This window comes from Octopus sinensis, linkage group LG13 (genome assembly GCF_006345805.1).
Source record: "Octopus sinensis linkage group LG13, ASM634580v1, whole genome shotgun sequence".
Lineage (NCBI taxonomy): Eukaryota > Metazoa > Mollusca > Cephalopoda > Octopoda > Octopodidae > Octopus > Octopus sinensis.
The window spans coordinates 20,050,817-20,069,447 of record NC_043009.1 but is presented as its reverse complement, the minus strand read 5'-3'; the positions used below and the strand labels follow the sequence as shown (position 1 = coordinate 20,069,447).

Below are 18,631 nucleotides of genomic sequence, written 5' to 3'. Positions count from 1 at the left end.
ATTATCATCACACCTCTATATGTATCATTGATTACATTGTTGGATGTGTTCAATATTATAAAAAGAGAAAAGTGTAACTTGAAGGATAGACAACTGTTTTTTTAACAGATCAATTAAACACGTTACTGTGTTACAATGAGATGTAACTGCATGTAACAGTGTGATGTAATTCTGTTACAGTGAGATGTAGCTTTGTGTTACATCACACTGCAATAAATTGCATTATAGCTACATGTAACTGTTCGTTACATTTTGATGTAACTGAGTTTAGATTCTGCCAAAGTTCTTTTTGCATTTAATGGGGATGATATAAAGAAAGTAGCTAGTGGTGGTGGGCATGATGGATTGGTGGAAGTGTAAAATATTGGGGGAGACATTTTCTGGTATTTGTTGTGACTGCCCAAGTTGAAATTCCTCCTCATTTCACCAATCTCCTTCTGGAGAGAAATAATTACTTGGGTCTCAGGTAACAGTGTTGCACTGGCCATGTTAGACAGAGTGATTGATTAACCCAATTGACATCTCAGCTCCAGCAAAGTGTCTTTCTTTTCCCTCTGTGTCTGCACAATCTTGGCACTTCTGCAATGGTCCTGACAAAGGCCTTAGATTCTCTGATAAACAAGTAAAAAAAAAAAAAATTATCAGGCTTTTATTTTTCTGAAATTTTGTACATTCACAGATTTGTTATGACTGATAAATAATGTAAATATTACAACATGCTCTCTCTATAATTATGATGCGTGGAACAAAATTCTTGACTTTGAAATATATATCTACATAAAAAAGCACCGGATAAGAACAGACACAGTATTGGCTTTAATAAACAAAGAAATAAACTTCAACCAATTCCATACATATGTATGAGATGTTATATGCAAAATAGCAGGTCATATTCTCAGCATGTTGTAACATTTAAGCCATATAAATCAAAATTCACACTATAAATATGATAATGGGACTACTTTTAGGACAGATATTGATCTGTCTGAAATTATTCTAGAAAACTAAGCAACAAAGGCAGAATGTGTTTTAGTTAAGAGAAACTGCAATTCAAGTCAATTGTTTATGTTTTATAAGAACTTCAACAAATGCTGGACAAATTTTCATAGTTAATGTCAGCTGTCAAGGAATATTCATTGGGCCAACATTTTTACTTTAACATTAGGCTGACTTAAACTTTACGAGTGAACCTGGTTAGATGAAAATTGAGTCAAAGCTTGTCACATGGACTGTAATTGTAATTAAAGGCCAAGCTGTGTCACTCTGACTCTACCTGAAAGTTACATTTAGTATTCATGTGTCCGTGGAATAATCAACTAATTTTAATGCTAATTCTGTGAGTAATTCTGAAATTCTTCAAATGTACCTCATGGAATTATTTCTTTTACTTAGAACATAAATATTTTATATTCTCAACATTTTAACAATAACATAATATTTATGTATTCTGCATTAGTATGCATTTACATTCGTTGCTGAAACAAGCACCATTTAGTGTGTGTGTGTGTGTGTATGTGTGTGAGTGTGTGTGTGTGTGTGTGTGTGTGTGTGTGTGTGTGTGTGTGTGTGTGTGTGAGCATGTGTAGGAGTGTGTGTATAAATGTGTGAGTGTGAGTGTGGACAAATGAAAGAAAGAGGCACTCAACACATTTAGTAGGAGTTACATATATCATTCTTTAAAACAGTTTGATTTGGTTCCATGCAACTTAAGCATTTGCTGGCTCAACACAGGACCTAACACATCAGGTTCAGCCTGATGTGCTTGGTTCTTGTGATGAGCCAACAAATGCTTAAGTTGCATGGAACCAAATCAAACTGGTTATATATATATAATAATAATAATAATGATAACAACAACAACAACAACAACAATAATAATAATAATAATATATTTCTTTACTACCCACAAGGGGCTAAACATAGAAGGGACAAACAAGGACAGACAAACGGATTAAGTCGATTATATCGACCCCAGTTTAATAATAAGATCCCCAACTTCTGGTTGAAATATCTAACAGGAATGCACAAAAAGCTGGCTGAAAACTTTAACAACATACTAGCAGAGCCAGAGACAATGCCTGAATGGCTCACGAAGGGGAAAAACCATCTTAATTCCCAAATCAAATGAGACAGCAAAACCAGAAAACTACAGACCAATAACCTGTCTCCCTACAATGTACAAGGCATTTACTGCAGTGATATCGCAAAGGTTGAACAAGCACCTGGACAAAAACAACCTGTTTCCAGAAGAGCAGAAAGGATGCCGCAAAGGCTCATATGGCTGTAAAGATCAACTAATGATTAATAAAGCCATAACTGAAGACAGCCACAGAAAGAAGAAAGGCCTCAGTATGGGCTGGATCGGCTACAAAAAGGCATTTGATAGCATCCCCCACACATGGATCCTCGAAACACTAGTCATTAACAAAGTAGCACCAACAATTATAAAATTCATAGGGCACTCTATGAATAAATGGCAAACAGTGCTACAGCTCCAAACAAAAGAGGGACTCATGAAAACCAAAGCCATCCCCATTAGAAGAGGAATATTCCAGGGAGACACGCTCTCTCCACTCCTTTTCTGCTTGGCACTGTCACCTCTATCTGATATGCTAAATAGAACTGGATGCGGATATAAATGTTACGGCAAAACGATCAGCCACCTTTTATATATGGATGACCAAAAACTATACGCTGCAAATGACAAACAACTGGAAACACTATTAAAGACAGTTCATGGATTTACCAAAGAAATAGATATGAAATTGGGATTAGAAAAATGCGCCAAAGTAACCATGAAAAGAGGAAAACTAGCTAAGAGTAGCAACATCACACTAGATAAAACCAATGAAATAAAAGAATTAGACCAAAGCCAAACTTACAAATACTTAGGAATCCATGAACTAGATAAGACACAACACACACAAATGAAAGAGAAAATAAAAAAAGAATATTATAGACGAGTTAGATCAATACTAAAAACAGAGCTCAATGCTAAAAACAAGATAATAGGTATTAACACTTTAGCTGTTCCAGTTATAAGTTACAGCTACAATATCCTTAACTGGACACTAAATGAACTGACCAAAATAGATAGGAAAACAAGAAAAATAATGACAGGATCTAGGATGCATCACTCAAAATCTGACATAGAAAGACTATATATACAACGTATAGAAGGTGGTAGAGGCCTTATACAGCTGGAAAACTCCTATAAAATAACCACCATAGGACTGCAAAAATATCTACTTCAGAAGGAAGGAAAACTGATACAAATAGTGGCAAAATACGAGCAAAACAAAAAATTGTTCTCAGTATTTAAGGAAGCTGACAAATACAAACAAGAAATCATACCACCTAATAAATATAAGGAGGAAGAAGAAGAAGATGAAGAAACAACAAAAGCTATAAAACAAATGAAATCCAAACTAAAAATAGAACAGCAACGAATCATGATAAAACGATGGCAAGAAAAGCCCCTTTATGGTAAATACTGGACTAAACTAAACGCAAAAGAAATAGACAAAGAAAAACCCCAGCAATGGTTGAGAAGCTCAGGACTCAAAGCAGAGACAGAGGGATTTTTAATTGTAGCACAAGACCAAAGCCTCCCCACCAGAAATTACCAAAAACATGTAATGAAAAGAAATATAACAAGTAACTGCAGAATATGTGGAGATGGACAAGAAACAATAAATCATATTATCTCTGACTGCCCAGTCCTGGCTAAGAAGGAATATATTCATAGACATGACAGAGTTGGAACCTACATACACTGGAAGCTATGCCAACATTATGGAATAACAACAGAAAAAAGATGGTATAGGCACACACCAGAAAAGGTCACAGAAAACGAGAAAGCAACCATACTCTGGGATATGCCGATACACACAGATAGAGAAATTAAGGCCAACAGACCAGATATAGTTGTCAGAGATCATGAAGAAAAAAAATGTTTTCTAATTGATGTATCAATACTGGCAGATGACAATGTGTCTCTAAAAGAAATGGAGAAACTTTCAAAATACAAAGACCTGGAAATAGAGGTAACCAGAATGTGGAATCTAAAAACGGAAACAATTCCTATCATAGTAGGTGCATTAGGCATGATAAAAAAATATTCAGACAAATACATAACAAAAACACCAGGACTTACAAACACATATAACATACAGAAAATTGCACTACTAGGCACTGCACACATCCTACGCAGAACACTTTCCATACAATAACCATCAGAGCATCACAACAAATCACAGCACATACCTAAGGCACACAGAGCTGTGCTCGGTAGTGAAGTGAAAGCACGCTATAAAAATAAAACTACTGAATAATAATAATCATAATAATAATAATAATAATAATAGTAATAATAATAATGATAATAATAATATTAGGGAGTATAACTCCAAACTTACTGGGAAAAATTCAATTTAGTATTAAATCAAATTTCACAATATAAGTATATAAAATATAAATTAGAGATAAAACCACTATTATGCAATTCAAACAATGATAGACATAAACCAAAACATAAATAACAAATAAAATATATTTTTATAAAACATATAACTAGATCACAAAAAGTATAAAAATGAATAATCAATAATCAATACTTATTATTTACTTATTACTTATTATATATTGATTATTCATTTTTATACTTTTTGTGATCTAGTTATATGTTTTATAAAAATATATTTTATTTGTTATTTATGTTTTGGTTTCTGTCTATCACTGTTTGATTTGCCTAATAGTGGTTTTATCTCTAATTTATATTCTCTCTCTCTCTATATATATATATATCATCCTTATCATCTTCATCGTTTAACATCCATTTCCCATGCTAGCATGGGTTGGACGGTTCAACTGGGATCTGGGAAGCCAGAAGGCTGCACCAGGCTCCAGTCTGATCTGGCAGGATTTCTACAGCTGGATGCCCTTCCTAACGCCAACCACTCTGTGGGTGTAGTGGGTGCTTTTTACATGCCACCGGCACAGGGATCACAACTACAATTTCCATCGATTTTTGATGTTGATGTACCTGACTCAATAGGTCTCCTGAAGCACAGGGTCGAAACGGTGTTTTTTTACTTGCCACTTGCACAGGAGTCAGTCCAGCGGCACTGGCAATGGCCGGGTGCCAGTCATAGGATTTGGTTTAATTTTGATTTCACTTGCCCCAACAGGTCTTCGCAAGCAGAGTTTAGTGTCCAATGAAGGGAGGTTGGCATGGGTGCCAGTTGTCGGATGTGGTTCGATTTCGAATTCAGTTTCGATTTCACTTGCCCCAACAGGTCTTCGCAAGCAGAGTTTAGTGTCCAATGAAGGGAGGTTGGCATGGGTGCCAGTTGTCGGATGTGGTTCGATTTCACTTGCCTCAACAGGTCTTCGCAAGCAGAGTTTTGTGTCCAAAGAAAGAAAGGTATGCATAAGTGGGCTGGCTACATCCGTGGCAAAGGCCACGGGTTATGGACTCACTTGTCCTGCCGGGTCTTCTCACACACAGCATATTTCCAAAGGTCTCACTCACTAGTCATTGCCTCGATGAGGCCTATATATATATATATATAATATTATTATTATTATATATATATATATATATATATATATATATACACATATACATACATAGTTGGTTGGCATCCTTTTTGTCTCGGGAGACAATGGAGTTGCACATAAAATAGTCTAGTCCGGCTTTTACATTTCATGTCCTGATACATTTCCTGCTGTGGCTGTGTAGTCCTATCCTGGACAAACACTCCCTCTGGCAGGTACCACAAATGTAGCGAAGACTGTTCCTGGCTGGTTGTAATGCCATAGTTTCTTGTTGACGTCTTCTCTTGTCTTTCCATTTCTCCTCTCTCTCTCTCTCTCTGTCACTCCTTTGTATTCCCTCTTTTACGGTACGTCACCAATCTCCACGGTTGCCGGCAACTGCTTCCCAACCGCTAATATTGATGTTGCAGGCCTTCATGTCCCTTTTGCAAACATCCTTGTAACATAAGAACGGTCAACCCACAGACCTAGTACCCCTAGCAAGCTCTCCGTAGAGTATGTCCTTGGGGATTCTGCTATCTTTCATACGGCTAACATGCCCAAGCCATCTCATACGTCTTTGTGTGAGGAGTGCAAACATGCTTGGTATTCCTGCTTGCTTGAGGACCTCTTTGTTGGGGATATGATTCTGCCATTTGATGCGGAGGATTTTCTGGAGGCAGCGCAGGTGAAAGATGTTTAGGCGACGCTCTTGGTGTGTGTATAGCGTCCTAGTCTCACTTCTATACAGTGGAGTGCTAAGTACACATGCCTGGTAGATCTTCATTTTCGTGGTCTTGGTCAGCTTATTGTTGTCCCATGCCCGTTTGGAGGGTTGGGCCATCGCAGCAGCTGCCTTGCCAATGCATATATTGAGCTCAGTGTCAAGGGATAGGTTGTAGGTGACGGTAGAGCCAAGATAGGTAAACTTCTCCACCTCTTGTAATCTGTGGTCTCCAATATGTATGTTTGGGATGTCCAATGTAGCCTGACCCATGATGTTGGTCTTCTTAAGGCTGATAGCTAAGCCAAAGTCGTTACATGCTTGCTCAAAACAGTTAATGAGCCTTTGGAGGGCTTCTTCTGTGTGTGATACCAGAGCGGCATCATCAGCAAATAGCATCTCCTTGATCAGGACGTTTCTGATTTTGGTCTTGGCACGCAGGCGCGAGAGATTGAACAGTTTCCCGTCACTTCTACTGTGCAGAAACACTCCATCATCTGATGTCTGAAAGGTATGTGAGAGTAAGAGCGAGGACACAACCTTGCTTTACTCCGTTTTTTATTTGGAAGGCGGCTGATGTTGAACCATTGTGCTGTATGGTGCCTTGCATATCATCATGGAAAGACTTGATGATCCTCAGCAGCTTTGGTGGACATCCGATTTTTTGGAGCAGGATGAAGAGGCCTGTTCTGCTTACCGAGTCAAAGGCCTTTGTTAGATCAATGAAGGCCATAAATAATGGCATTTTCTGCTCTCTGGACTTCTCCTGAAGTTGGCGTATGGAGAATATCATATCTGCTTCTTCTAAAGCCACACTGCGATTCCGTATAGATTCGAGAAGCAAGTAGTTGTAGCCTGGCCAGGATAACACGGGCAAAGGTCTTTCCAACAGTGCTTAGAAGAGATATTCCATGGTAATTGTTACAATCACCACGGTCGCCTTTGTTTTTGTAAAGCGTAATGATGTTAGCATCCCGCATATCCTGAGGGACTGTACCCTCTTCCCAGCACTGACACAGAAGCTCATGAAGGTGCCGAAGCAGGATGGTGTTTTTGCCGGCTTTGATGATCTCTGAGGGGATGCCGTCTTTTCCCGTTGCCTTGTTTCTTGCTAGGGAGTCAATAGCCTTGGTGAGCTCTGCTATAGATGGCGGACTGTCAAGTTCACACATGACTGGCAAGATCTTGACACTCTCGACTGCAGCCTCAGCCACTGTAGTCTCCCGTGAGTAGAGATCCTGGTAGTGCTCCACCCATCTATCCATTTGCTTGCTTTGATCCCTGATGAGATCTCCAGTAGTTGATTTCAGAGGGGCTGACTTGGTTGCGGATGGACCGAGGGCCTTCTTCAAACCGGCATACATCCCACGGGTGTCGCCCCCATCAGCAGCTGACTGGATACTCTGACAGATTTCCTGCCAATACCTATTTGCACAGCGTCTGGCTGTCAGTTGGGTTTTATTTCTTGCCTTTCTGAGTTCTTCGAGTGACTTTGTAGAAGAATCACTCTTGTATTGCATCAGAGCTGCACGCTTTGCTTCGATAACTGGCTCCAGCTCTGAGAGTCCAGCATTGAACCAGTCTGGGTTTTGCCTTTCTCTCATACCGAAAGTATCTATTGATGTCGTATACAAAGCTTCCCTGATATAGTTCCACCTACTTTCAGCAGAGGAGGTTGGGCAGCTACTGAGGGCAACCTTGATAGAAGCAGCAAAACATTTTCGCAGTGTAGGGTCCGAGGTTCTGGCAGTGTTAATGTGTGGTCAGCCCACTTTCTTGGAGCGATGGACATACATATATATATACATACATATATATATACACATATATACATGTATATATATGTGTGTATATATATATATATATTATATATTTCATCCTCCCTTATGTTTTATCAGTTATCCCTCTCCTTGGAACCATTTCCCTTGTCACCCAATCCACATTTTCATCATCAACCTTTACTACTTTATTTTCCAATTTTTTCACAGAACAGCCTCTCATATCTGCCATTCCTGTTTACCATTCTCTTCATTTATCTCTGTCTTCATCTCTCACCTTTTGTCACTCTCCTTTCACCACCACCTCCAGACCTAGTCACCCAACTGTCTCTGATTTTCTGTCCCTCTTCTCATTTTATTCATCTTCTTACACCCCAAAGAACAAGCTCTGAAACCTCATCTCCACTCTCTCCCTTTCCTGTTAGGGTATCCCTGTATCTCTTCTACAGCAAGACACCTGTTCCTGTCTCTCGGCCATACTTTAATCTCTCAACACCTGGTACCCAACCACCTCCCTCAATACCACTCCCCCTACCAGCTGAGGGGGGGTCTTGTCTGGCAAGTCCCTTGGGGACTTCATTAGTGCCACTGCCTGACAAAATGTACCCAGAACACTTTGTAAGTGGTTGACATGAGGAAGGGCATCTAGAAATCAGACCGAAATAGGCATTAAAGCTTGGCACTGTCCATTGGCTTGTCAGATAATAAAGAACCATGGAATATAGACGTTAATATGCAATGGAATATGGACGTTAAATGATGATGATGATGAGTGTGTGTGTGTGTTTAGAGATGAAACATGGTAGTAGGCGGGTGGGCTGGGCAGGATGCTTCCCTTCTTTTCAGTTAACGTCGGTACTTCAACCTTATTTTTCAAATCTATTTCTATTACTGTGTACAGACATACAAAGACACACACACACACATTCATGTTTTCTTTAGGCTTAACTCTAATATTCAAAGCGAATATCTTCCTCGTTTTACAAAATATATAAATAATCTAAACTCTACAAATTGTAATATAAATATCGCGTAAATTAGTTTCCTCGGATTCAAAACGCGATTATAAACTTGTAAACTAGTTTGGCCATATTTGTTTTGTTTTTTTACTTGTCTTTATTTAAGGCACCACACACATACACACACACACACGCACTGCATCTACAATTAACATCCACGGTTGATCTTAAATGATTTTATTCGATATTCGTTCAGTGATATGGTGAAGAGACTCTCCAAGTGTCAACATTACTTAATCATTTCCCCCTCCTCCTACAGGTCGTCGTTATTTAGTTTCAAGAGGTAAAATAAGAAACACTATAGGTTTTGTGAATTAAAAACATGTAGAATTTGTAATTTAATATTTGGATTACGTTAGAAGTAGTTATTAATTCTCCTTATTTAGTTATGATAGAGAGAAAGAGAGAGACAAAAGCTGAAAACAATACATGACGTCTTGTGCGCGCAATCACCATGACAACGGCATCAAATAGCGCTAAGTGTAACCGGGGGAAAATATTAATCTAGTAAAATTGTCATGTTCAATAAAATAGCCATAAATCGTTTGAAAGTGCCGCCCAATTTCGGAATGATATCTTTAAAAAGATTTTTCTGTTAAACGAAGCTGTTTAAATTCATTGAAGAAACATATTTTGTTCGACATTTTCATTTTTTATTTGTTTTTCTGCTTTCACTGACTACGAATCGTTCGGCAATTTCCGGCAGTAACGTTATTGTTTAGAGTACAAACGTTCGGAACTTGACAATTATTTGTGTGTTAATGTGTCTCACCCGTTACAATCTCGAACGTTCGCTGTGCCAGCTTCCTGTTGTTGCAGTGTAGTGCGGCGGCGGCGGCGGCGGCGGCTCACTTGGACAGATGCAGGAGGCCAACACATTCTCTTCTTCTTACTTCAGTGGCAGCCAGTAGTCGCAGTTGGTTCACTGCACAACTTTCACATATTTCGAACCGTTTTACGGATCACTATTTCTATCGTTCTTTCGACTACAATTCTTTGGTGAGTAGCAGAGTGCTATTTTTTTTGAAAGTCCTTCTTTCCCACACACTCGTCTATTCAAAGATTTTGGCTGTCTTTGGCGACAAACACGACACAGCAGCTTCTTCGATATATTTGCTACTACTTGGGAACAGTGGTCCCGGTGCGCGCACTCGCGCTAGCTAGTCATGACTAGTCGATCCTTACTTTGGCGTTTTTGTGTTATTTACTTTGTTTAGAAAAATTATTTACATTGTGTTTTATTTACTTTGTTTAACAAAAATTATTTACATTGTGTAAAAAAAATTATTTATTTTGTGTTTTATTTACCTTGCTAGGTAGTCGTTGTAGGATCGACTAGTCACGACTAGCTAGCGCGGATACGCGACTATGCGAGTGCGCGCACCGGGACCACTGTTCGCTAGTAGTACCGATATATATTTATACAGACACACACATACACACACGTATATATATATTTATATATATATATGTGTGTGTTATATAAAGGAATGGATTGATTTCGTGCCAAGGTGGTGGTGTAGATGTTGGCATGGTGTTGTGCCCTCCTCTGTTGCATTGATGCACTGTTGCGCATTGTTACAACACGAATGGCCATCACTGGCTGGAAACCTGACGACAGAGACACGGACAGTAAATAAAAGAGAGAAGTCAGTTGAATAGACAATATTTATAAATATAAAACTAATTTAAACTCAAATCTAAAATGTTAGGAAATCTAGAAAGAAAAAAAAAAAGGAAAGTTGTAAGAGAAATCGTTTGATTTTTTTTCTTTTTTTCCTAATGATTTCAGTCTTCGATAAATCATACATTCTAATTGTTTTATTTTTTTGCTGTTTTTAATGTATATTTTTTAATTAATTAATTAATTAATTAAAAAGATATTGTAAGTTAACCTTTGGTGAAACTTCGAAGTCACTGCAACGTTTTTACATATTTGTTCTTCTGTCTTAATATATGTTTTACCTTCCCACATAAAATGCTTTATATAACAATTTATATAAACGTTAATTTTTAATTTTAGTTCATCTAACATTAATTTATATTTTATATAATATTAATGATATTTTAGTTATATATTTAACTCCTGTAACACCGTGGAAAATATTAAAAAAAAAGAAGAAAGCTTTAATTTCCTCTGACACAATTGTTTCACCATGCTGTTTGGGTGTCAGTATATTTTCTTTAAGATTCCTTTTAATAAATTCCTCTGATATTGTTTCGAGTCTGGGAAACTTTCAGTCTTAATCGCCAACGCTTCGTCGTGTGAAAACCACAATTAAAATCTAGGTCCATTGTTAATTACTGATAGATATTTACATTTTATTTCCTGGCTTTTGATTAATGATTTCTTTCTCGTACACATATCCTTCCTAAATAAACTCCTACCTTTCTGTGTTTCACCATTTCTACAGATGTTGGCATCGACTTTAATGTCAAAGTGAAGCCTTTGAGACACATTTCAATATTAATTCCAGTCGTTGATTCCTCAGATCTTTAATAGAAATAAGTATTTGTCACTTTGTTATTTTTCTCTTCTCTGGGCGAATATTCTCTGGCATAACAGACCAAATTCTTATACAACTGAATTGAAATGATGTCTGTAGAGAAACTGGTTGAAATATTGATCCTGTAAAGCTGTATATATATTATTTCACCTAAGCAAATAATAGAAATCGTGTTATTTTTGATAATTTGGCGAAAATTAAACCTAACCTGAAAGGTAAGGGAAAATAACTGTTTTACACAAGAGTGAACATTTCGAGCCATAAACTGGTTTCCTAAACGAAATGGTATTTATTGATCTTACAAAAATAACAAATAAGAGGAAAAAAAGAAAGACCATAACCACCACCACCACAACAACAACAACAAAATTACAAGTAAATGAACAGTGAAAGCTGTAGGAGCTGGTTTGGTTTGTGAATATTGGTTTTATTGTTGTTGGTGTCATTATGATGGTTTTAATTTGTACTTGGTGTTATCGAGCAATCAATACATACATATAGGTGTATATATATATATATATATATGAGAGAGAAAGGTGTGTGGGTATGTGTATATATATATATATATATATATATATATATATATATATATATATATATATATAGTAATACTAAGCAATTATATATATATATATATATGGAGAGGTGTGTATAGAGTGTCAATAAAAACACCAGATCTGCCTGATCAAACCACTTGCCTATCATTACTAAACGTATTTAGGTTTTATCAATTAAGAAATCACTTTTTCCTATTTACCATATTGAATGTTATTTGGGAGAATTTTTTTTCTATTGTGCTTCTCTCTCTGTCATAACACAAACCAGAATATGTTTGTTTGTGTGTGTGTATGTGTGTTCTTGATTTACAGATAAAATAACTTTTCTAATCGCCATTTAATATTGTGACATAAAAAACCCCGAAAATGTTTTACTTTCAACAAATCAATTTTTATTGAAGAAAAAAAGAACCCATTTTTTTTTATTTTTCCGTTTCCAACTTTTAATTTGTTTATATTTATTTTTAAATTTTAAATTAATTGTAAATATATTTTTTAATTTGGAAGTCGTATTATTTTTGATATTATTTCGATGTTAATTCTATATTTGGTAAAAAGGAATCGAATGATTGCGAAGAGAAGTAATGGAAATTGATAACATTTGCATGTTTGGTCCTGGCGATGGTGCTTAGTGCTGCCTTTTGGCCAAAGTGTTAATATCTGGGTAGTGTAACCCAGATAATCTCTATAACCACCAGCACCACTGCCTCAAATACACATCACTGCCCGCCACCACAAGTTCATTGATTCCTTCCACAATAATATAAACAAGTTTCCTGCGGTAGAACCATTCATAATTTTCTGGAGGAGGGAAACTCGCCATAAAACAGCTTTTCGTAATTTTTTCCTGTCTGTATTTAAAATGAATTTTTATATTCAAACGACAAATTGTTGATATGAAAAAATTTTATGAATCGAACAGGTAAAAGTAATATTAAAGAAATAGTGACATAATAACTGTTTCGTTGAGTTTAATTAGGTTTCTATTAGATTGTCCAGAGAGTACTCTAAATTTAGTTCATCATCTCTAATTTATTCATTACACAAATACCAATTCCATTCACAACATATTTTACCCGTTTCCAAAAATGACTTCAGCAATTTCATAGGCATTCATTTCCCCCCAAGTTTTTACCATCAAAGATTTTGTTAATAATTTGACCGCAATTGTTTTCGCAACCACCTGCTTCATCATCGTCATCATCGTCTACAGCTATTTGCCAAATGAACGAACATCAAATTTGTTCAATGGCCCATGCTGTGTGTGTGTGTGTGTGTATTGCCTCTTGATTTAATTCCTCTATAGAAACCTATAAAGCGTAGCTTTTATTCCTCGTCTCTCGATTCATTGGGAAAAATAAATATATTAATGTGTTTATTATATATTTTTTAAAGAGAATTTCGTTTGTTTTCTCCGATCTTTCATTCAAAGAAATGATTTTAAATTCTGTAGGAAAAAAAAAACCTACAAATTTTGACTGCATTCGACGAGCTTGTTGATTTTAAATATTTATTCAATGTTATTCTGCATTATGTACTTAGAAGTAGGGAAAGATGAACGGGTATAGATTTGCTTGTATCTGGGAGATTAAAGAATGGAATTGATATATGTCATATTAAAAAACACCTTTTAGTCATCCTAGAAAATAGATTTGATAATATGGTTCAGCTATTTTGAAAGACTATTGCTGAAAATAGATTTGTTTTCTGCTCGCTGTAAATGATATTCTGGTGTCATTGCAGTCAAAAGACAACTGGCTTGATGTTTGAAGATGGAATAACTGTTCCAATTAGGCGAGCTTTTCAACTAAATAAGCTTTCTACTTGTTCTAAGACTACAGCCATGCAGCATCTCTTATAATTTAAATCATTCTGAGGAGCTATTGTAGAATTCAAGGTTAATTTAGTTGAATCAATTTATAAATTGGTGAAGAAGTGAATTGTCAGAATGAGGTATTGAAGTTTTATTGCTGGTGTATGTTTTCACACGTGATTGCTTTAAATGTTACCTGATTGGAAAGGAAAAATCTAGTTTGTGAGCAGAAAACTAGAATTTCAGCTGACTTTAAATGGAAATACCAAAATATGTCATTTTTGCATTGAATTCTGATTTCAATTTCTTTGGCATTTTTAGAAATGAAGCATATTTTTAAAAATTATAATTCTTACCTTTCTCTAACTTTACGTCTCTCATGTGGAGAAAAGGGATGGCGTGTTCTAGACTGGGCTTAGAAATTTTCTCCTCATCAATTTAATGGTTTAACAATTTTGAAAGGCAAAATTCCGCTAGATTGACTTTGGTTGTTTACCTCTGGAATAAACATAATTGGTATACAAGGATAATTGATTTAAAATTGTTTTGTTGGTTGTCTTTGAATTTCTGTGTAAATTTAGCAATTTTAATCCTCATCTTAAAAGATTTCTGTCTGAAACCAATGCTATTGATGCAGTATGTGAAATCTCAGAAGTTTTAAGCTTTAAAAGTGTGTGTGCACGATACTTTCTAGTTTAGCAAGCTTAATCAGGTTAGATTTGATGTAACTTTTAAATTTTGTTGATTGAATCTAATCCCCCGTCCCCATGATTGTCTCTCTCTGCCTAAAGGATTCTTCACCTCTCTATTTATTACTTATTTTCTCATGGTTAACTACCATTTCCATTCCCTAAGTTTTGCTAACATTATGAAGTACCATGTCTGATATTTACTCATTTTCTTAAGACAATTCCTCAATTGTCAGCACCAGATATTCTACAAACTTCTACAGGTCTTTGTGAACAGTAGTTATTGGTTCATCTCCTTTTCAAACTGAATCCTGGCTTTAATCCAAGCTGTTTGGTTTGAGGCTATATGTGTCTACAGGATCTATTGATACAATAACTGGCAATGTTTGTTCATTCTGACACTGCATTAAGTGACATTACACATTTTTACATCAGTTACTTGCACCATTCATAAATTATTGATCTACCTTATACCTGTTGAACTAAACATATTCTAATTAATAACGTGTTTTATGAGTTATTACTAGAATAGTTTATCAACTTGGTTAACCTCATCTTCTGTGCACCTGTCATCACTGCTATTTTAATTAGTGTTAATTATTATCATTAACTAAACAACCAGTATATTTTAGTTGTGAGTCCCTGTTGTCAACCCTCATACCCTGTCCATTACGGCACAGTGATGGAATTAGATATTTGTGTGCAGGGACCTCACTTACACAAAATTTCCATAATGATATTCTTATTACACTTTTCTTATGTCAACCACTTTTAGAATTTATTCCCCATTAATTCTATTATCTACTCTTTCCCTGCATTATAGCTTTTTTTTTTGTCTCCTGTATACATCTTCATTCAGTCCCCATTAACAGTTGTGATAAAAATGTAAGGTTTCAATGACGGATATTCATTTGTTTCATCAACAAATATTTGTCATAAATTATCACCTGAATGGCTGAGTATCTCTCAGGTCTACCCTTAACCGAATTCTCAGGTAGAATCAGTATAACAAGGCTGGTCCTTTAGATTACTGGTCTAGCCCATCTGATGGGCTTTACCACAATTTCCCTCTATTCACTTGTAAAACTTGGGTCAACCAGGGGCAACGATAAAAGGACCCCTAACCCCACCAGTTGCCCTCTAGGATTGAACTTGGAGCCTAGTGATTGCAAAAGAAACTTCTTAACCATTTGGCTATGCTGCATCCTCAAACCCATAGATTATACTTACCTTTGCAATCTATTATCTTTTACTTGTTTCAGTCATTAGATTGTGGCCATGTTACGGTACCATCTTGAAGGGTCTTTGTCAAATTGACCCCCAGTAATTTTCTCTTTTTAAGTCTGATTCTTATTCTATTGGTCTCTTTTACTGAGCCACTAAGTTACAGGGACATAAACAAACCACGGTTGGTTTGTCAAATGGTGGGGAACAGGTTTCCTTGCATTTTCTGTCAACCAAATTCATTCACAAGGAATTGGTCAGCTCAGGACTGTAGTAGCAGGTGTCCAAGGTGCCACTCATTGAGGCTGAACCCAGAAGCTCATGGTTGCCAAGTGAGCTTGTTAACCACACAGCCAGGCCTGCAGATGAAAAATCATGTAGAGGCAACAGCTTCATAAATACCTGAACTCGACAATGTCTTTCTAATCTAACTAATCCCCACTTAATCTTAATTCTTAATCTTTCTACATGCATTTAGCTGTTAACTCCTGTATTCCAACCAAATTCTTTCTTTTCTCCCAACAAATGGAACTAGTGGTCTGGAGTCTTTCCATTTCTCTTTATCATTCGATAATCTTTTTCCATGTCCTTTCTCTAATCTTATTCTATCATCATTGGTAAGGCGGCGAGCTGGCAGAACCGTTAGCACGCTGGGTGAAATGCGTAGCCGTATTTCGTCTGTCATTACGTTCTGAGTTCAAATTCCACCGAGGTCGACTGCCTTTCATCCTTTCGGGGTTGATAAATAAAGTACCAGTTTCGCACTGGGGCCGATGTAATCGACTTAATCCCTTTGTCTGTCCTTGTTTGTCCCCTCTATGTTTAGCCCTTTGTGGGCAGTAAAGAAATACTTATTCTATCACCTTTGGTATCCTTCATGCCATTTTTATTCCTCTCTAAGTGTTCTTGGTTTTATTTTATTGAAATCGAACATTGCAATTTGTGAATGACAGTGTCCTTGGAACTGGCAGACCATTGGTTCCCAGCACATCTCAAGGCATAGGGGGACTGTCTGAATCCAATGCAGAACAAATATCTCCAGCAATTTCATTTGAAGTTTACCAGTTTTCTAGTTTTCTCACAGATCTACAAAGAGCATGGCTGTGTGGTTAAGAAGTTTCTTTCCCAACCACATGATTTCAAGTTCAATCTCACAGCATGACATTTTGGCAAAGTGTCTCCTATAATCATTGGGCCAGTCAGTCCTTTGTGAGTGGATTTGGTAGGTGGAAATTGAAAGATGTCTGTTGTATACGTATATGTGTGCATGGGTGTGTGTGTGAGTGTGTGTGTGTGTCTTCACATCACGTGATGTAAACAAATGTCACTGCCATTGTTGTTCACTTGCAATCTTTTTTTTTTTTTTTTTTTTGTAAAGATGGCCAGCTCTGGGAAAATACGAACTCACCTGGAAACAGGTGATGTTTGTGAGAGGAATGGCATCCAGCAAAAGAAAATCTGCTTTGATAGATTTTGTCTGATTCATGCAAGCATGGAAAAGTGGGCCTAAAAATTATGTGTGTGTGTGTGTGTGTGTTCAAAAATGTCTACAGTGCAAATTGAAATAAGGAGTGAAAAACTGCAGTAAGGAAGATTAACACCTTACACTTTACATTATTTCAATAATTTGGAGTTAAGACTCCATTTTCAAAAGAAAATGGAGGCATGTTGTTGAGCTGGTGTCTCTTACTTGGATTCTATTTTTGCTTCTTCATTTCAATTGTATTGATCACTTTAAAGATCACACAACTCAAACTACGTGTGTGTGTGTAAGCTCACAAAGCAGGAACAATAAAGAAAGTGTGCATTAATTTTTAATGTGTTCCTCTTTACTGAAACAAGAAAGGCACTTGCTGCAGGATTTTATCTCTGAGAAAAAGTTCTCTATAGACATAACCTTCAAGTGTATAAAAAACCCCACCATTGAGCCAAACTCCAAACAATGTTGGCAGACAACCAGACATGGTGTTTTGGTGTGATTTTTTACCTTCTCAGCAATAGAAACTGCATTGGTCATCTGGAACTAGGCCAAAACTTTGTTCATTATATATATATATATAAACACAGATGATGAGCTTCTTCCCAGTTTCCATTTACTGAATTCCACTGATATAGTATTGGTGAACCCAAGGTTAGGGTTGAGGAACTGAACCCAGGACCTTATGATTGACAAGTAAATGTGTTAACCACAGAGCCATGTAAAATATTTTTGTCCATTCCTTGCTGTTCTCTGTGGACAATGCTTCAATCTAAAACCGACGTCTTGTCCATTTCTAATAACTTTTTAGTTTTTTGTTTTTAGTTCTTTAAATATATTTTGTGCTATTTGAACCTTTGATGTGCTGCTGTAGACAACTGTCCCTTTTACAGATCCCTTTTTCTATACTTACACCTTACACCCTTATATCCTCTTCCATCCCCATTTCCCATCCACACTCTCTGTAAAGTCCATCTCTCACCACATACCCCCAAATCCCACAATAAATTCTTGTCCATTGATTTAACTTTCTGTTTCAGTCTCCCTCCGCCCCCACCATAATTAGTCTTCAAGTGATTGTGGCTAATGTATTAAAGAATAATTCTTATTTATTAAGCAAATCTTATGTAATTCCTCCACAGAACCACCAACTGCCTGCCACTCACTTGTCGTCTTCTCTTCTGATTCATTCTAATCAGGTCAACCACTTTTCATTTACTTTTTGGGGGTGGGGGTGGAATTAGCACTTTGTCCTCTCTCTTTATCTCACCTTTTACCATTTCTGTCTCTACATTCGTTAAATAG

At 36.6% G+C, this 18,631-nt stretch overlaps 1 protein-coding gene across 5 annotated transcripts in view; it reads left to right on the top strand.

Moving 5' to 3' along the window:
• The first annotated feature begins 9,789 nt into the window (after positions 1-9,789).
• The window catches only part of LOC115218627 (neurocalcin homolog), a 64,365-nt gene continuing 55,523 nt past the window's right edge, over positions 9,790-18,631 (top strand). For 3 of the 5 annotated variants that reach the window (XM_029788540.2, XM_029788538.2, XM_036508187.1), the window contains exon 1: positions 9,794-10,058. The gene's annotated coding sequence lies outside the window, so the exon portion shown is untranslated. Of the gene's footprint in view, positions 10,059-18,631 lie in introns of all 5 variants that reach the window. The other 2 variants (XM_036508188.1, XM_029788539.2) reach the window with 1 other exon arrangement.